The 22,167-nt window shown below is 35.2% G+C and overlaps 1 protein-coding gene and 1 long non-coding RNA gene across 3 annotated transcripts in view; one reads left to right on the forward strand and one right to left on the reverse strand.

Moving 5' to 3' along the window:
* Positions 1–22,167, forward strand: part of LOC114248713 (uncharacterized) — a 254,874-nt gene that overhangs the window by 228,382 nt on the left and 4,325 nt on the right. The window lies entirely within an intron of this gene.
* On the reverse strand, positions 13,973–17,456 carry LOC149502184 (uncharacterized). The gene is made up of 3 exons (XR_016323651.1): positions 16,270–17,456; positions 15,657–15,841; positions 13,973–14,526 (listed from the first exon to the last, which is right to left on the reverse strand). It is a non-coding gene; the product is annotated as an uncharacterized LOC149502184 (long non-coding RNA).

The raw sequence follows: 22,167 nt of genomic DNA on the forward strand, positions 1-22,167 counted from the left end.
TATAGGTACTACATACGTGTAAGTTTGAGAATTTATGCATCACGCAACGAAGTGTTAAATTATTATTTAATAACCTAAACATTGTTTTGGTGTAGCGTTACCTACACACGTACTCTCCAAAAAAGGAGGCCCCGAGTCAAAGCACCATGATAATTGTAAACAACATTCCATGCAGTTTTTTGCCACCTACAAACTCTTGAGATTTGAATAAATATTTTATCCACTAATGTCCTTAGAGGCTTAATCGTGACGCAATCGAACGTGACATGAAAATTTATCGCATTCAATTGATTGCATTAGTTCGTTTCTTGAAATCTTAATGTACCTATACACATTTCGCAAAGATAATTTGCCTCAAAAATTTCTGGACGTCGTCGTTTTAAATTGTAAAGGCAGTTTCTTTACCGGACTTCATTGGATCATTCCGATGATACCGCCAATTTATTTGCTCAGACTATTACAAAATTTGAATATTACTCATAATTAATTGTCTAATGAAGCTAATAATAATGTATTTAAATAAATAAACGAATGTTTATCGTAAGCTAAGCTAAGCTAAGTAACTTACTGGTGGTAGGACGCCCTTGTGAGTCCGCACGGGTAGGTACCACCACCCTGCCTATTTCTGCCGTGAAGCAGTAATGCGTTTCGGTTTGAAGGGTTGTAACTATACTGAGACCTTAGAACTTATATCTCAAGGTGGGTGGCGCATTTACGTTGTAGATGTCTATGGGCTCCAGTAACCACTTAACACCAGATGGGCTGTGAGCTCGTCCACCCGTCTAAGCAATAAATAAAAAGCTAAATCTAGTAATAAAAACAGTAAGGTTAGGTACAGATTAAATAGACGAGGAAGGCTTCCCACCGACATTGGCCTTGAGAAGTCGCACGGACCTTGAATCTACTGCGCGCGGTCGTATCGGCAGCGTACGTCGGGGCACAGCAACGCGCCGCGTTCACTAAACTTTGATATTACATCACGATTTTCCGATAGCCTCAAGCAGGGTTCTATGATCGCAATATTACCTAGTTCTTGTTTATTGCGAATTAAGTTCACGTCTGTTGATGCTGCTGACTATACAACCGAATTCTTCTTCTTCTACTTCTTCGGAGTCGGCCTCTTCATTACTGAAGGTCGTGTCTAATCTAAAATGTGGACCACTCGATGTACTATGCTTCCCCACGTCTTCCTGTCCTCGGCGGTCTTTATAGCCTCCATTATTGGCAGGCCGATGAGCGTCTTAACCAGATCAGACCAGCGGGTAGGTGAGCGTCCGCGTGATCTTCTCCCGTCAACCTGACCAACTACCATACCACAACCGAATTAGGCTGTGTTAATGACGTTAGCGATCGCCACAGTCCAATTCGGGGTGAGAAAATTGCACCACCTCGCTAAAACTCATTACTCATGTGTATTCGTCGCACACTGTCAATTTCTCACCCACTCATATCGTATCGAAATGAGAAAAATAAATAAAGCGTGGCTTAAAATCGATTATACATACATGCATACAACTGTCAATGTACACAATGATCACGATCAATGCCAACAATCGAAACCCACGTTGCGTTTTTTTTTTGTTTCTTTTTTTTTTAAATCAATCGACAGCTCATCCATTAAATGAAGATCGCTTTTAAGAAATAAAAAACAAAAAACATTTTGCATATTTTTATCGAACGGACATTTTGTTGTCGATTGCAGACACAGGCTTTAAATATAAAACTAAACAGGTTTTGCTTCTTTTCGAATACACAAGAATAATTCTCACAGCGAGATAAAAAAAAAAACAATTTCCTTCGTAGCATCGATGGGATGAAGAATTTTTGCTTCGATGTGTGTCGTTTCGAATCAATTAGTTTCGACACAGCGATCAACGAATCATTTTATTACATAGTACAGTAGAGTCGTTTCGTGTAGATTTTTGCGTTACCACTATATCAGCATTACAAAAAGACCGACCCAGTTACTAGGGGCTGCCAAAGCTTATAGATACCGTCGGACCTGGTAATTGGATTAATGTCATTCTGACTAAATATTTAATTTGCATAGTCACTGGTGGTAGGACCTCTGGTGAGCCCGCGCGGGTAGGTACCACGACCCTGCCTATTTCTGCCGTGAAGCAGTAATCTGTATAGGTTTGAAGGGTGGGGCAGCCGTAGTAACTATACTTGAGACCTTAGAACTTATATCTCAAGGCGGGTGGCGCATTTACGTTGTAGATGTCTACGGGCTCCAGTAACCACTTAACACCAGGTGAGCTGTGAGCTCGTCCACCCATCTAAACAATAAAAAGAAAAGTAGCGCTCTGGTCATAATCCATATTGACTAATATCGTCAACAACAAAACGCATTGACCGTCCCTTCGATAAACTCTACAATCTTAGGCTCAAAGTATTGCCATGACATCAGCCGGCTAGACCCCGCATCAAACTAATAAACAACACTAAAAACACCGAGTATAATGAATTATGATGACATATGATGTTTATGGACAAAGCTCGGTATTCCAGATATCTATCTACATTATTTATGTGCGGTTATCACTATTTGTGCTGCGCCAATGTCACAGAGTTGTTGTGGGGGCAACGGACCTGATATCTGTAAACTCACACACACATAAAAACAACGAAACACATACAAATGTTAATAACAAATCACAATATACTTTTATTGTCAATGTGTTTCTGTGCCTGCATACATAGTTGGAAAACGGATTATAAGCCTGATAAACAAAAAAAGATATCATGAATTCATTGCCCTTGTTTCCTATCTACATATTCAATCACATCTCAATACAAAAGAATTGATAAGTGTAATGTAATCGTCCTTATTTCGGTTTAATATAGAATTTAAAAGAATCGTCGGCCGAATTCTTTAAACTTTCGAAATAGTTAAAAAAATTGCTTTTCCGAAACTATTACTTTGGCTTCTAACATTAACATTTTCATCGGGTAGCTTCGTTTTACAAAATATTGGCGTGTTCTTTATACGTTTGTCCCGAATAATTCCATAAAGTGAATTAAAATTTTCAATAAACTAAAAGAAAATATAAATAGCGCATATCTCGAGTTAAAACTTTTCCGTATCTTTTTTAGAATGTTATCTTGTCAACCAAAAATTCGTATGATGACAGAATTATCAAATTAGCGAATTCATTATCTTTTATGTAAGTCAAGTCATATTTAAAAAATTCATGAATATCATTTAAATGAAATTAGAACTGACAGTCAATAGAATTTGACTAATCACTAGATTTAACTTCTCGAAACAAAACGCGAGCTTATCGCTGAATGATTTGTAGGCAGCAGTTTGGCTTTGCCCCTGGCATTGCTCAAGTCCACGGGTGACGGTAACCACTCACCATCAGGTGGGTATGCTCGTCTGCCTACAAGGGTAATAAAAAAAATACTTATTCTGCTGCAGCTTCCAGAACATTTTTGCACCTGATGACGTGTGTTTGCGTCTCGTGACTCAGAGGTTACACATATAACGAATATGACGTGCTAATGAACGCAAAATCATAAAGGGCCTTGGTTTTTTAAGAAGAAATATTGAGATGTTTGAAACATGTAAGAAAAGAATGATTGAGATCATTATTTAAGTAGATCATTATGTAAGAAAATAATTATTGAGATCATTATTTTCTTACACGCTTAAACATATAAACTGTAAAAATCATATCAAGTTCCACAGGATGACACTTGATATAAATGTTTCTAAGCGATAGTTCAAAAAAACTTAATGACTTGGGGCAGTTTCACCGGTTTTTTAAGCAATTATTCTTATAATTAATCTAAGATATATTTTTCAACTATTTTACAACAGTAAAATAAAATATTTTTTGACATTCCCCGACCAGAAACGAAGGGTGCTCGGAAAGAAATGAATGACCAGAGCCGAAGACCCGGGCTCAGTAGTCTAAATTGGCAGAGGGCTGATGAGGATCACGATTAAGATTTTCAGCTTTGTTTTTTTTATTATATTTTATCCTTTTCCTGGATTGATAACGCATGAAAATGAAATAATTAACGCACGAAAAAGAATTTAAAATCTAGAAATTAAATGTCATAATTAATGGAACAAATTCTCTCATATTTATCTTAGAGAGAGGGAGAGAGAATACACTTTATTGCACAGCAAAACACAATTTACATCCAAAAAACAGTCAAAAAGCAGATACATTTGTACAATAGGCCGTCTTATTGCTAAAAGCGATCTCTTCGAGACGACCGTTTAATTTACAGAAATTCTGGAAAATATAAAAATATAGCAGGTATGTTGTGGTGTACTAAAGATAACACATAAATATATACATATAATAAACATATATATACCGTTTGCATATAATATGAAATATATAGCTAACAGCTTTATAAACCAATATACATACTTACATACAATACATACTAATACTTACATAAACATAATAAATCAACAGTCTGGAAATGATAAATGTTCTTATGTATCTTAGTTCGACTGATTTTCAAACTTGTCACTTTTTGGAATTGCATTAGAGATTTATGTATGTAATTATCAATAATTCAGCTGTCCAAGTATTTTTAATCCCCAAGTGTATTACTCGAAAACGAGGTGATTGCGATTTCGTAACTGCACATTTTGGGAGTAGTCGAGTTCTTCGGCTTAGTTCACCGTGCCCCCGTTAGTTCGTCAACACTACCGTTACATCAAAGTAGATACGCAACGAAACACGGTCAATGGTTTCCGGACTCATGTAACCGAGACCTATATGAGGGAGCGTAATAATATAAGGCGTTATTGATGACAAGATGCAAATGTCACCCGTCCTGGAGAAATCGAAAATAACAATACTGGTCCTTAAAAAAATATGCAAAGGGAATATCTGCGGTAGCCTAGGTCTGCATAGTGCAATTAACTTTGTACAAAACAAAGCATAGAATATTGAAGTATAGTAAATTGAATCAAATAGAATTTGGAAATACCTATATTCTTTTGTTCATTTGAAGCAATCAATAACAGAAAAACGAAAATGCTAAAGTAGATAAAAATGACTGGGTTAAAGTTCCTAAAATTGTCAATGACTGCAACATTTTTACGAACTAATGTTCATTTAATTTTTGAATTAATTATTTTTTTAGTTCTCCAGACGATAGGATGAGTTCTGAACCGTCTGATGTTAATCCTGTTTACTTGATTTCTATGAAATGAATCCAAAACTTCTAATTAAACATCACCTCGGGCGCACCGATTTTCATTTAATGTCAACGGTTAAAAAACTCATTTCTAATCGTGATTAGACAGCGGTGTCACGTTAAAGCGTTAGAATCACGTTATTAGCGGCGTCAATAGTTTTATAGAAAACAAGCCAGCTGTGATGTAATCATGAAATATCTTTTCTCTTCGTCCTTTCATTCTACTTTATTACGCCACGATAGAAACAAGATTTTAGTTCCAAAACGATATTATTACTATAATGTGCAAACAATAATAATTCTGCGCGTAGCTTATAAATTCTCATACAACTCAATCAATTAAGTTCATAATAAATTATGTTCGAAGCACATTCGTCTATAATATCAATATAATAAAGTCAATAATTCTGTCATGAAAATTGCTTCATTTATCATATCTTTACATCACCGTAGACATTTGAATGTTAAACGCAAACTACTTACCAGCATCGTTTTTAGGATTTCAGTATTTAAGAGGAAAAGCATGAAACCCTTCTAAATAAAGAAATTTTCAGTTTATTTTCTGTTTCTGTCCGACACTTAAGAACGGTGTTCTAACGGGTAGAGGTATCGATTTGAATTGATTACCAAACGTTACGGTCTAGGGCGGAATCAAATCAATGAAATCAACGCAATTAAAAGATATGGCCGCATTTTGACACTCGTATGAATCTGTAGACCCTTCTCATACTCTCCCTTCCTCTTCCTTTCCTCTCCTTTCCTCTTCTCATACACTTCATGATTCTACTAGGTAACTAGTAGATAACTACTAGGTAACTAGAAGAATCATGAAATTTCACCAGAGAAGGTTTTATAGAACAAGTAAATAGAAAAAAAAATGTATATTTTTATGATAGATATACCAAAAAAAATAATATTTTTATGACTTACAAACTTATATTTTCATTATAAGCAATGGAATGGCATGCCTTTACGCAGAAAATTTACCGGAGATAAATTTTTTGACTGCAAAGTTAAGTTTGTCATTCCAACACGCAAATCACCTATGATGGCAGTAATTTCTTTTTTAAATTGAATTTTTTTCTCTAATAAAAAACTATAATTTCCCTGGTGTTAAATAAATTATCTTTAATTTCAATTGTTTTGAAGGTTCCTATTATATTATTGTTCCTATCAGTTCCTAGTTTTTCCTATTACATTTTTATGTAATCTGTTTTTACTTATGTTCATCCTAAAGGACCATTTATAGTTTTACATAACTTTACGGAGAATCTTCAACACATAAACAAGAAAACCAACCGAACATATTACAATTTATTAAAAGTACATTAACGATATTTTTATCTTAATGATTAAACTTACTAAAAACAAAAATGTAATATGGTTGAAAATATAAATCGTTGAATTTTAATCTCTTATCTTTGCTCTGCCGCATCGGACTTTAGAACCTTATCTAACCTCCATTTTAAAAACTTGCTTCATATCTGGAAGGACATTATAAACTTGTTCACTTAAGTGAAGACGTTTATGGTTCGCATTTTACGAGGATTCTCTTGAAATATCTTATTCGTATCATTGTTACGTACAAAAGTATGAAATAAGAGGCGGTGACTAAAAGGTTTCTTGTTACCGGTTCACTCGTAGTTGCTGACTGACGGCAGTGACCCTTCTCTCTGTGGAGGAGGGGGCAGTGTGAGAATCGAATTTGAACTAGAATTACTTCCCTTCGCCTTGGACGATCCCCATTAGGACAAAAGGATTTAGATAGCGTAGTATCGTGCTACATTCCTATCCAGTGTAATAAAAATATACCTCAGTGTCTGAGACACGGATAAACTGTGTCACTAGTTTGAAGAGTTCGAAGGCTGAAAGGAATACTTATCATACAGGCTCGAGAGGACACTGGAATCCCAATTAACATTACAGGAGAGACTTAGAATCTACTGAATCTACTGACTACTTATGTGCATTTTAAATCTAATCTATTACAATACTCAACTCAGCTCACGATTGACAATTACTAATATACATCTTACAGTTAAGACGTCTTAAACGTAAGACTATTGACGTAAATAAACTAAAACTACATATTGCATTGAAAAAATGAAAAAAAAAATTACAGTTAAAACACCTTCGACAATAGAAATTGGTACCTACAATCCCAGGTACATCCCAGTTTAATTTGATGCGAAGGTTTATTTAATTTTGCACATTAAAGTTTGTAATTTTCTTTGAGCCATTGCAGACAACTGAACACCTCTGTAATATGACATCCAATAACATTCACTTTGGGTCCATTAAAAGCTTTCAGTTAAAAGGAAGCCGTATGTCCCTTCTCATATAGTTCCATATAGTTTACAGGGGTTGGTCAACTAAAATATTCTAATAGCTGTATATGATTACAATGGCTATTTATTATCGCGGCTTAGTACCATAGAACATGTTTTGCAAAATTTTAATGTCCACGTCATTAGTCGAAACGATTCCTGTATGGAATAAAACTGATTTACTGTGAAGCGTGTATTACATTATAGATTTATAAATTAAAATAAATGGGATACAATGTACAATATATAATGGGCACGTAAGCAATTTCCACAGTTACTAGACAGAATTTTGGTTTTAAATTTCAAATACTTAGGAATAGTGACTATCCTACCCTTAGAAACGGAACGCATGATTAAGTAGATATAAGTAAGAAGAGAGCAGAAGCATTTGATATAATACTATTTGAAACATTTGATAGGCTCGTGTTTCATTTTATACAGTTTTTTTTGTTTACCCGAATACGAATTTTTCTAAGATTGCCGTTGCGAGACAACAAATTGAATTGAATTTGGTTCGATCGTGATCGCAATAAGTACAATGTGCCATTGATATGCTCAACATCGTGTTGCAATATATCATTCAATGTGTCATTAAAATGATTGATTGATTCACTTGACAATAAAACTAATGTAATAAATGAATTGTTTAAAAATACGTGTGATTTAATTTAAAAATACTGGATAAGTCTTACAACATTAATTTATCTCGAGCAAAGCAAGTGTCATATTTATATCATTCGTACATCACGCATATTTACAATACGCAATGTCTATACCATTATACTATCTATACTAATATTATAAAGAGGAAAGATTTGTTTGTTTCTTTATTTCGAATAGGCTCCGAAACTACTGGACCGATTTGAAAAATTATTTTTCCATTAGAAGCCGACATTGTCCCTGATGAACATAGGCTACTTTTTTAATTTTTTTTTTAATTTTTTTTTTTGTTTCATGTGTGTTTTAATGTTTCCGAAGCGAAGCGAGGGCGGGTCGCTAGTAATACTATAAAGAGGAAAGATTTGTTTGTTTGTATTGAATAGGCTCCGAAACTACTGAACCGATTTGAAAAATTCTTTCACTATTTGGAAGCTACACTATTCCCGACTGACATAGACTACAATCTTTTTAAAAATAATATGAATCTTTACTAAAACTCCAATAATGTAACCCAAGGTGTAAAAAAATTACCTAAAATATTCTTTACATTATTATTTAAAAAAGTGTCGCGACAGCATATATCTAACTATGATAGTTATGCCGTAATAGGTGTTCTTTTATTTTAAAAAATAAAACATCGTCAAATATCGTTGAAAATTTTATTAAAGACCCGAGCGGAGCCGGAGCGGGCCGCTAGTTGCTAATATTTGTATTTAAGGATAGTAAGCGAGAATTAGGTCTAACAAAACTGCATAAAACATCATATTTGTGGAACCAAAAGTTGAAATACTTGAACGATTAGAAACTTACATAATTTTCAGTTTGCTAATGGCATTCGTGTGAGAAATTAATTCACTAACGCAATGGAATCGTCTGATGTTCAAGAGCTTATCGACGTGAATACTGACATCACCGTTCGTTATATTGGGTTCTCTGTCTGATATGACATCAAGCTTTTCTAACTTCCTTCTTTTTTACAGATTTTTATTTTGTTATTGTTAATCGAACGTATTTCCTATATAAGTTTTTTACGAAGCTATTAAAATAAAGTCGCACGCGGATTATTATGACTCGTTCATATATATTGCGTTGCGTAGTATAGATATTACTTCATTCGCACGACGTTAATACGCTGCTGCTATAAACACTACAATCTTCAGTCTTAGGCAACCTAAATGAACTATTTATGCATTCTAGGCAGGTGGCCTGGCGACGCAGGTGTTGGTTTGTCGCCTGCAATGTATGAACTTTGCATAAAAACATGCCACCAGCTTAAGTACTAAGGTAATAATCAACTTAATATCGCCAATTAAAACACACAAGAAACTGTAACGGTTTCTAAAGGTCAAATTATTATTTCTATTTATACATTTACTATGACTCTCAACCACTTTTAAAAGGGAGAATTGAATTGTTAAATCGTAAGAAATTTGGTATTTCTTGAAATAGCCTGCGCGCTTATGGTCTTATGTCATTGATTTTATTTCAGAAAATTCGCTTGTAATGTTAAGCGCTTTAAGTACAAAAAAAATAACTCGGATAAATCGGATAAATTACCCGCAAAGGTAAATAACAAGAACAAGCTTACGTTTGTAATAGGTACATATGTATATTAGCATAAACACAATAATAAATTACGAAGCTGTAAAAGTACCTAAAGAGCTAAGTTTAATACATCTATTCTAATATTATGTGGTACAGGATAATGAACAAGACATTTCATAGTTCAACTAAAATAATTCTTCAGAAGCCGCTGGAACCTACATGTCAGTACTTGCAATATCTGAGTAAAAATGTCAGTACAGAACAGCTGCAATTAAAATAAAAAATCTTCAGATACGTAACAATTTAATGTAGCTTATTTTAGAAGAACAATAACATAGTCCGCGCTTTATGTACAGTTTTGGTGATCATTATCACTTTTCAAGGATCGTTTGCCATTAAAACAGAAACTCAAAAAAGGTTTGAAGCTGTTTGTGTTTTGTGTTTGATAAATTTAGCAAACAGTACACGGTAGATACAAACAGTAACTAACCTGTGTCCGCCCACACCTGACAATCAACCTTCGCACTGTACTTCCTGCACATTGTCAATCTTTAACTGTTGTGTTCAAGTTTAATTGTCCGATGCTGAATCATCATTAGGTAAACTACGTCACTACGGCGCTCGGACGTGATCGTAAAAAAAAAAGATATCTAGAAAATATTTTCGGCAAGACCGCCGTTAGTTCTGCGTAAAACCAAAAACAATATACGGGCTTCGTTTCTAAATTGTTCCAGTACTGTTTGTTATTACAGAGCCCACTAATAGAATATAATTTGATCTGCGGTAAGATTGTGTGTTTTTTGCCGTTCGAAAATTTCGGCAATCGTATCTAATGTTGAATTGAGACGCCGAAAAAACAACATCGAGAATCTAAATCGAATCACGTACTGATGATTGGATTTCGCGATAAGCAGCATTTTTGCAATTATAATCCTTTCAAGTTTCAATTTAATTTCGTATGAGAGAGGCGTATGAGTTGGGTTTCTGAGCCAATAATAATTTAAAAAAAAAATACTTTGATGTCAACATTGAGTTTCGTAGTTCGAATCCCAGTTATAATTTTATGTTTCTATCTTGATATATTATGAAACATTCCACGTGTATCTAGTAAGGGTGAAAAATCTGTTCGGCTATTAATCAAAAGACTCAGTTTCGCGAGTTCGTAAGCAGAATATATTACTTAATTATGTCCCGTCTGTACCAATAGTAAAATATGCTAATCTAGTTCTCTGAATTTTTTTAAGGGATTTTATGATCTGGTAACTAAGACCTTTAAGTCATGTCTTATTTTAATTTATATTCTTATTTTTATGAAAAATGTTAATATGGAGTGAAATGAAATGAAGATGATTAATTTGAGGCATTAATCAACTGGGATGAAATTAAATGAAATCAGATGAGATGAGATGATATGGGATGAAATAAATTAGTAAATTGGTGGTCATTTACTGAGATTTTTTCAGTAGGCTTTTTGGAGGATCCCGAGAAGTTAAGTCCAGCGGCTTTGTTTCATTTTCCCACAATTGTGCACTTTCACAGTTAATAAACCACCGTTATTATACATTTAAACCTCAAGAAACACTAAATAAAACAAATCGCACAACTTTTTTCTCTCATTAATATAAGTTTTGCTCATACCCTGCGAGACTCCTTCAAGTCCGATAAGGAAAAAAGAAGACTTGCCGAGATGCCAATTTTTTTTTAATTATTTTGAAGTACATAAAATTAAAACTACTTTTACAGTTTGCTTTCGCTATTATTGTTTCCAACGAACGCGCCATCGTAACCACGGAAGACTAAGATGTTATTTTTGAAATTTGAATATTATGCAAAACTACCGTCTAATTTTGTTACGGGAAATAACTTGACATTTACATACGTTTCTCTGAGCACAATGTCTAGAAACAAGGATGTTTTCTTAAGTCATTTTAAAAATACATTATACATAAATTTGATAGCGTGCAAGCAGTTGTGTTTATCAGATGCCAGCAACGCGCCTGAGATTACGCCGTTAAGTGGATCAAGGGTGCTGGACGTAGATAACGCAAGGCTTTTAGAAGTCTGCAAAACACACACAATGCACTTGTAAAGGGGGGAAAAATTACACGTGTGACATTTTGATGTAGGATGTCCATGATAGGCATTCGTACAATTATTTTTAATAAAATATTTATTGTATTTTATGGCAAAATTTGATGCCTAGTGCATACAGTAATGATGTCTATTATTTCAAAAAGAAATGCGTATTTGTTAAGATGCAAGATTTGGATGTTTTAATTTCACCATTTTATTCCATACTAGCGACCCGCCCTCGCTTCGCTTCGGAAACATTAAAACACACATGAAACCAAAAAAATAAAATTAAAAAAAAAAAGTAGCCTATGTTCATCAGGGACAATGTTGGCTTCTAATGGAAAAAGAATTTTTCAAATCGGTCCAGTAGTTTCGGAGCCTATTCGAAACAAACAAACAAACAAATCTTTCCTCTTTATAATATTAGTATAGAAGTATTGGTTTCGAAATGTTGGTTCTTGCCACGCGACATAAACTGTAGTACACGCGGGCGAAGCTATGGGTAAAGCTAGTCCAAAAGTAAATAGATTTTCTAAAAATAAGGTATATGTTTTTTGACTTGACGTGTTTTCACAAGTTAACTATTTATAACTGCAACATTGTCGTGATCAGCGCAAGTGGAACAAAACTGAATTATAAATATATCAAAGTTATGTAATTCGATTTGTAATAGAAGTGTTACAACATTCTTCTTTAGAAAACATTTGTACTATTAACTGAACATCTTGTGAAAAGGAATACTTAAAATCGTACAACCATTATTAGATTAGGAAATTTAATAAAGTTTCGAAAGAGCTGACCCAAAATAAGAACAGAAATGAAAAAAGTGTACCTACCGTACATAGCTTACCTAAAAATTAAGATATCAAAGGTATTTTAGCTATGAAATGAATAATACGTACAATACGTCTGATCTGATAGTGCTACCGATTGGAACTTTGTTCCAAATGTAGCGATTTATTTTACAACGAAAATAGGAATTTTATTGTCATCTTCCCAATCGGATTAAAAATTGTATTGTATTTAATTAAGCAACTTTTCGAATGGAATAAAGGCAGGAAAACCCTAGAATTCTCATCATCAAAGTCGAAGATCAAAGCTGTACTTTCTAAAATCTTCTAAGACTATAATGAAACACAATTTATTTTACAAATTACTCAATGATTTTCTTACTCAGAGGAAATATCAATCAATCAAGTTGTAACTAGAAATTTATGAGCACTAATAAAATAAAGCACTAATAACATTTAATAGGAAACAATTAGGAATTGCGGCGACTCATGTTCATTGAAGAATTTACCTTCTAAATTTTTAAAAACTTTACATGCCATGTGATTATCTAAATATAGGCCCTCGCGAACGTTTAACGTTTTTCAAATATTAACTGTAAACTATTTGCCATTTCCCTGTAATCTTACTGAAGACCTTCAAGATCCGATGATATTAATTTTATCTCTCATTTAAAATCAGCGTATTCAAACATTGTTAACGAGGAAGGCCGTCGATAACATAGTGCATTATTTCACAGACTAGAGGTCGTGTTAGATAAAAAATTATCACAACCTCGGAATAGACGCGGAAGGAGTTGTTCCCGTGCTTATACTACCAAATCACAAAGCGTTCTGCTAGACAGAAGTCCGACTTGTCGTCGCACTCATATTTTTTATCGGTTTAACGATTTAGTAAATATGCCGCCGTCTAAAGAGCTTCAAGGTTGACCTCGTAGATAAAGTATGATAATTTAGGACATAACCGCTCTGCATTTTAGGATATCATTAACACGACCGCAGTTATTTTAAAATCGAAAACATTTATTATGTAATTCACATTCAATTAACGAAGAGACCAGAGCTACAGAAATTATAACATGATAAATGCTCCGACCATTTGATGATGGTATAATAAATAATGTCGAGGCCAGTGCAAGACCAGAAATAGCAGCGAGATCGAGTGTGCTTGATAGAATAATACGTCCTCCGCAGCCTTGTCCCGATTGCGTGGCCCAGTTACCGGTCTCCTAAGCAGGATGCGCTTTTTAGTATCATTCCAATATACCCACACATTTACGTACCGGAAATATAGCGATTTGATTTCGGTTCAAGCTGTCTTTGAACTGGCCTTCAAGAAATGCGATTAGCTGCACCAGTACCAGTTCTAAGTCTAATTGTAATTGTACCGCCAGTGACTTGTTTTATTTCTAACAGCGTTGCGATGACGTCCGACGTATCCCTGTCGAGATCGGCGTCGCTGTCTTCGGCAGTCGTGTGTTTGGTAATAATGACGCAGTGCCAGAGTGCAGAATGCACGGCCGTTGCCGCGCGTGACTCCGTTGAGTCAGCGGAGTGCGGCATGCGGGCGTACGGGTCAAGGCTGCGTCGACGACGGAAAACTCCTCGACCTCATAATATGTCATATACAAATTTCGCATCGCGCTAGTAAAAATAACTTTATTTTTAAGACACAATTTTAAAGGAAAGCAAAAACGAAAAACGATTAGATCTTTGTGTTTATTTTAAAATGTGTATCGAGAGAACGATTGAATTTGATCCAAAATGAACAGTTCGTGTTATTGTAGGCAATTTATTAATTCGAATAGTCGGCTTTACATCCCTGACCCATTTGCACGACCCTCCTGTTGCACAGGTTCCAGGCCAGAGCAATTGTCTAGATTTATGAGGCCAATTTGGTTCAGAAAACAATTTAGATGTTTTATATCCTGCTTCGTGGGTTGAACAGCTCGTAGGTTTTCCTGATAAATAACAATATTTATCACATTCAATACTAAGCCAAGTATATTAAAACAACAGTAATAATAATATGTAGCTTAAAAAGCAAATAACACGCTTAAATATCATGCTTTAAATAGCACGCTAAAAATGCCAAAATTAAAAATGTTAATTTTAATTTCGGCATTTCCTGATAAATATAACAAATTTTTATTGTATTGAATCAATGCTTGATACGTGCGCATATTTTCAAGCTAGCAGACGTCTTGAAGTTGGTCAAAATTCACTTGAAACAGTCCGTTAGATAAATAAAGGCGTGTTAGAAATTCAAAACGTTAGTTACTTCTATAGAATCACGTCAACGACCTAGTATTCCGAAGGAATTCATTCACACACTCAGGCGTACACAATAAGACGATCTTTGGGAAATTTACACATTTGACGTAAGAAAATAAAAAAAAAAGCCAATTGCGTAAAACTAATGAGTTGCGTCTCATTCGCCGATTCTATAGAACTTCTCAATTACTTCTTTGTTCCTCCAGAGGACAGAAGACCTCATAATCTCCTTGACTAGTTACCGGGACTCATAGATAGAACAACGTGAATACCGCCACCCGCTGTGAGGTATCAACATCAAACTTTCGCCTCTAAACTCAAGAATGGCCTACACTTCTCACCCGTTAAACTACAGACTATTTGTGCAATGCTCAATCGCATATATTGTTCCTCAACTGGAACAAACTTGTCAGAGTTTAATAATATTGCGTAACCAGCGACGTTTGAATATCGACAGACGCTTGGTTATCGCAGTTCCAAGGGCACGGTAGTCACTGAGCAAGTCGACTGGAGTTGTTAATGAGTTGTTCATGACTTATGTCGTCACAGCGCACTCGACCGAGCTCTATACATCATGTGCATTCCATAGATAAAGTTCAATGCTGACTTGGTCTTAGATCGTTTGGCATTGAAGTACTAAGTTTCACGTCAGTTGTGTTGATCTTTGTAAATGTTAGTCGAACACTTTTCACATCACTCGGATTTCCATAAATGATTTCAATGTCATTAGTGATACTTTTGTAAGAGCCCCAAACGTGTCCTTATGAATAAATAACAACAACCTTAATGTTTTTTGCGTGAATAATATTGATCTCACCAACAAATACGTACGTTTCACTCTTTGGGGCAATCTCCTCAATAGCAACTACTTCCATTTTCAAAAAATTTTCTAGATCTCCGGATTAACTTATGACTTTAGGGGCTGTTGTAAGTTTATCTCCTTCTTTTTCTTCTTCTTCTTACTTCTATCTCGGCATAGCAGAGCCCTTGTAGCTACATCACCTGAAAAAATTTCGCGCATCGACACTGCTTTTAAAAGATAATTTTTAACATATTTCTTCTTGTTCTAAATTGAAGTACGCTCTTCAGTATTTCTATAACGTTATGAAATATCGTCCTTTTAGCAAGGGTTCAATACATATCTTTTATGACCGGTTGCAGCTAGACCCTGGCCCCTAGCATTTTTGCAGGTGCCAACGGAAAATTAATACGCTGTGTCTTGACTCCTTGAGTTGGATATTGAAAACTGTATTAGTTCGTATTCATTTGCAAGGAGCTTGTAAGCCGCGTGATTTATGTCGGCAATAATATTTGCAATATATTTAATTACAACAGAACGTTTTATATTCCGCATTATGCTTCCGCCATTAAGAAGGGTCTTTAATATACGCTACAAGACGTCGGTACAAAAATGATTTCAAGCAACTTACAATCTATTTTCGTAGAATATATCTCATGCGATGAAACATAATAACGCGGCGGCGTATCTTGAGCCTTGATGCCGCCAAACTGTCTTATTAATATAGCGTTGGTGACAAATTGGCTTCCTATTTTTTCATGTGTCGATGTTGAAAATTAATCATCGACACACGTAAATTGTATTAAGAACACACACATTACTTCAGTTAAAAAAATATGTAATGAAATTGAAAATTCGACCTTTGTTCTCAATGTGCGTGGCGGCATTCTGGTTGTGCTGTCCGTGGACTTTAGCAACCACTCAACGCTAGGTGCGCTGTGAGTCCTTTCACCAATACAAAGTAATTTATTTAAATAAAAATCAAACATTTTCATACGTTTGTCCTTTATGTGTTTACAAGCCATTGATATGATTGTAATGAAACTTGGTACAATTGTTATTGGTATTTCAGGGGCAGATTAACACCAACAAAAGATAGCGGGCATGCTAGAAGTTTATAAAATTCGATAATTTTCATACAATTTATTTATAGGTTTCAATAATAAAAAAAAGAGAACTTTATTGTATCTTTACCAGACCAAATTTTAATTATATTTATTTTATTAAAAAAATTCCAGATACTTTTTTATTAATCCACGAGAATAATTATCTCTACATAGGGCATGTGTAATTGTAAAATGAATTGAAACTTATTACGAGCAAAACGATCAAAATTGATGCTCTTTAACAAGTGTTGGGTTGTATTTACTAACTCTCTTTCGATGCTAGCCTATAAAAGACATGGAGGAAAAATTATTGGGGCGAGTAATTAGTACAGCTGAATGTCGACACATGTACCTGTACTTATTGTGTACGTGATTCGGAAATCTGTCGCTTTAAATACAGTAAAAGGAACATTAAGAACACGTAAATGTCAGAAGGGAACAGTGTACACTCTACGTGTGTACAGAACGTACACGGCAGCTCATAATGTCGCTAGACACAATAAAAAAGCAATTTCGCGCTTTCATTAAAATCACAAGATTTTTATCTCGAGCTACGTAATAAAAATTTGATGACTTCCAGCAAACGTTCCTTTGTATGATTTTGCAAAGAAATAAATACCTGAAGACGGTCATTCACTTAATGACCTCCGATCTCAAAAAAAATATACAACGTTACTCTATTCACAAAATGAAAATATTTACACCTATATATATATATATATATATATACGACATAATTTAAACTTTATCTATTTGAAATATTAAGCGATTCAAACCAACCTTCGAAGATAATTGAAGAAATTCTACTGAACACGTCTTCTAAGTCTTTCAAATGACTTCTCGAAATAAGCCTTACTTGTTCATTTCTCATCAGAAAAAACCAACGCGCAATCCTCTTGATCTTGTTTAATAAAACGGCACATTCGTTTTAGAAAACACAGTAGTAGTAGGAAGGAAATAATGTTATACAATGCAATGCGGCAGTAAAGTTGCTCGAACCGTAGCAATGAAATGAAAAGAGAAGTTAAAACAAATGCACTTATTGGTTAGGCGGTGAGACCATTCCGCGTTATTCCTAGAATGAACAATAGGCCCGCTTGTAATAGAGCCGGTTGCGTTCACGTCCAGCGATCATTGCTGCAAGTTATGACGCTATAAATACGGCGAGACGTGCCCGTGACCCGAGGGCAGAAAACTTAACTACCAAACACTCACTATGCTCGCGATCCATTATTTTTCTTATTTTTACATATTTTATTGTGCTTTTAAGTATTTCTTATCGTAAACCTGTCTGGTACGTGACCACGGTCGCTGTAGACTTCGATATTTGTTGCTATTCAATTTTCTGTTCAAGTTCGACGGTTTAGTAAATATATTGCTGCTAAAGGCTTGGCCGGATTAAATTAGTTTTGGATAAATAACCTTATTATGATGACCTTCGCGGGTGAGAATCCAATTTAGCATGTGCGAAATCCATTTGAACTTATGAGATAAGTGTAGTGGTGTTTAATGTTATTGTGAATTGATATATCCACAAATATCTAAAGCCATGACTAGAAAAGACCTTGGCGGCTGTCCAGCATAACTAGGGCAAACGTTCCTCTGAGTCGATCAATGTACAGTTTGTTGGCAAACCCCTTAATAGGCTGTGCAGTATTTCCCGCGCAAACATACAAATGGCCCGCAAATTATTTATCGAGTGAATGAAATATACGACATGTCTGCTCGTTGAGAACAATGCCGAGATGCGCAGCGTAATGATGAGCCATTACGACATTAATTGTCAATGTTACATGGTCGATATTCGTAATTGCGACTTTATCATAAAGTAAATAAAATTGATCCTTTGTTCGAAGGTACACCCAGACCTTCAATCTACCTTCTCATGTTATTGCTTATTGGTGCTTATTGGCCATGACCGTGACTCACAATTAGATGTAATTACCTTCAATTTGTACTGCTACCAATGCTATTTGCGGTAGTCTGTTCTGTCGGGCTCGCGACGTGCAATTATTTTACCTTAGCAAATTAAACCCTGCCTTGTAAAATTACAGCGGAAGTTGATTTACGGACTCGAGATTAGGATTATATGGAGTACATCTCGTACAAGTACAGACTTGTTAGATAATAATGGTTCTTCATTTTCAACATTTGCGTTCCATCTGTGGCCAGAATGGTCGACCTAAATAATAACTATGATCTCAATGTAATTACGCATAGCTTGCAAATTTTCACACATGCCATTACATTGTTTAAAATAAGTCGAGGTTTTTTTTTTCGTTAATTGCAAATTTGGCACCGACGCTGAAGAGGATGGAGGCTGTCAATCCGTTCCTATTATATCTCAGCAAACAGTGCGTTTTGGCAAATAACCCCGTCGCCAGGAGTCAACGTTTCCCCACGGCGAGACGACACGGCTCATGTCAACGAAATAAATAGCTGTTTCAATTGGCTATTTCTGTAAAATAAAAGAAAACATTTTAAAAATCAGCGTTACATACGGCGTGTGCGTGAAAATTTGTTGATTCTGATAATTATACCCATTTAATAACATTGATTATTTGTAACAATGTTTAATGTATAAAAATGAAATTCCTTTCATTCATACACAGTAGCCCTCATACATTTACCTACCTAAATGCCTTCATAAGGCATACGATTGTGGAAGGTTGTACTCCACAAATTTTGAGTGCCATAAACTTTCCTGCCCTAAGTTATCTTGAAACAAGTGATTCTGTTTTGACTTCAAAATTACGATAAAAGATAGAACAAAGTCAGATGAGCTAACTGCTAGTTTTGCTACCATCAGACATGAGTCCTCGTGTCTTCATTTTTAATTGGCTTAGAGAGACACTGGATTTACAGATAAAATGCAGATTTTCAGAATGTATTTCCGAAGGCTACACACAAGTTTACTTCTGATTTCCCTTTAAAATGTAAATGTATAGTTGGAAGACACTGTCTATATCAGTGTTCAAGCGTTGATATGGTTCTCATAAAGTCATAATTGTCTATAAAGCTCTTTAAGCCAGAAAGCCTACGTGAATTACAACACGCGATAGGCTTTTCAAGTCATTTTTGCTTGTGGGTCATTCTATAAATATCGACCCTTCACCGCTGTAATGTAGGATATAATTATGACAGACTATCTCAAGTGAATATGTGTGAAATATAGGAAAATATTAAAAAATAAATAAAAACACAGACCTGAATATCATGAGAAACATTAAAAAAAATACGAACCTCTACGATTATAATGCATAGAATGTATTTGATAAATGCTATATCCTCCATCTTTTAAATCTAAATACACTTTTGGTTTGACTGGGACGATAATACCATGCTTATCTTTATAAGGTTAACTAAACAATTGTGGCTGCCGGTCAAAAATCGTAGCGTGAATAGGCACCACAACTTGGATATCACTGAATCTTTACATTTTTAATTTTTTTTATTGCTTAGATGGGTGGACGAGCTCACTGCCCACCTGGTGTTAAGTGGTTACTGGAGCCCATAGACATCCACAACGTAAATGCTCCACTCACCTTGAGATATAAGTTCTAAGGTCTGAAGTATAGTTACAACGGCCGCCCCACCCTTCAAACTAAAACGCATTACTGCTTCACGGCAGAGATAGGCAGGGTGGTGGTACCCACCCGCGCGGACTCACAAGAGGTCCTACCACCAGTAAATTTGAAGATGTACTTTTGAAGTTTCAATGGCTGTGCACTCGTCCGAAGCGCTTTGTGACATAAAGTGATAGGATCATTGTATCTAACTTGGTAGGTTTTCAACGTGCCCTAACACCGGTATTTATAATCGAAACATCCTAACAATAGTACTGCATAACAGTATTCGGTTGTTATATAATCATGCCTAATATTAGCAGCACGAATGCCAGGGTAATAAGTTATGCATACAACTATTCCATCGAAACTCGGTGCACGCGCATACAACGGTTGTGAGTGGATAGTGCATTGCTTCTATGACCTAATTGCAGTTTGATTCCATTATAGACCGCTGTTGGATCGTGTCACGTTTTACGTTCATAAATGTTTGTAATAAAGTTTTCTTTTTGTCGATGCCCAACGACAGCGTCTCAGAAATCCTTAGCTCCTTGTAGATCGACGTATTTAGAGCTCATACAATATTGCTGAATAAACGCCACATAATACGAAGGTGAAAAAATTGGAACTTATTGAATTATTCATGTCTCATCTTAAATGAAATGAATGGGCATAAGCTGCCTTTGCCTCAACGTTTATAGATCTATTTTTTATTGTACATTCAAAATACGTTTCATGTAAATCACGAAACAGATATTGTAAATTATGACTTTATAAAAATCACAAAAATAACCAGTTCTCGTCGGAAAGCTCGTAAATACGCTCATAAAACAGCGTCCAGTCCAATTACTAAATTCAGTTGACTTTAATCATGATTAATATCCGTTTGGACATTCAGCGGGATCAGAACGGATGGTTTTTCCTTTATTTGTTGATGAAATTTCACGTTCATTGTCTAAAACCGTATGCCTTATTGTGATGAATTGTATTTATTATAAACATACACAACACAACAAGATCAAATTGATGCCCACAATTAACGGTCAGAATGCTGATCATTTTCATTTTGGAACGAGAAGAGATTTAACATTTAGACAATTCCTACAAGGAAGTGAAAACACAATTTTTTATCAATCTATTGGGAAAGAATACACACAATTATTGTCCCTACAAATGCCTTTATTTCAAAGTTGTTTTTCAAAAACTAAAAAAGTGATTTGTAACATCTCTAGTTTTAACGTGGTTATAAATTTGACAAAAAAGCAGTCGCATCCCCACCTTTAGAATTAAGCTTTACAGCGGATCAGTGTAGGGTTTTGTATTCCACCTTTTAGTATTCTAAGCTCGTACATCATACGATTGCAAATTCTTGAAAGTCGTTCTCATACACGAACGATACAAGCGAAAGTGTAGTCAAAGTCTTCGACCGAAAGGCGAGGTTCACGTAACATCAGTAACATTGTCTAGATTGCATTATGTAAGCGTTCGTGGGACTACGAGGAACGGTAACATGGTTCCTTAGCAGGTCACGGTGGTGCAAACGACATCGGTTGCTGTCGAGTGCGGTGTCAACGAACAGGATTCAGCATTGAGTATGCAATAGATGCACCGTACCCTTGACTTCCTCCAATAGTTGCATGGCTCACAGCCAGAAGCCATTCACTGACACACTATGCGTAGTTGGAAAGTCCGGTACATTTACTCTGAATATTACCATTTTAGTTGTAAAAAAACGTAATTTATAACAACGAACATATCAAATATAAAGCGCACATTACGAGACAATCGTACTAACATGTGAAAGAGCTTGCTGCATATGTATAAAAAACTAGTTGTCTAGGTGCAGAAGTATTTTAA

This window comes from Bombyx mandarina, chromosome 10 (genome assembly GCF_030267445.1).
Source record: "Bombyx mandarina strain Sakado chromosome 10, ASM3026744v2".
NCBI lineage: Eukaryota > Metazoa > Arthropoda > Insecta > Lepidoptera > Bombycidae > Bombyx > Bombyx mandarina.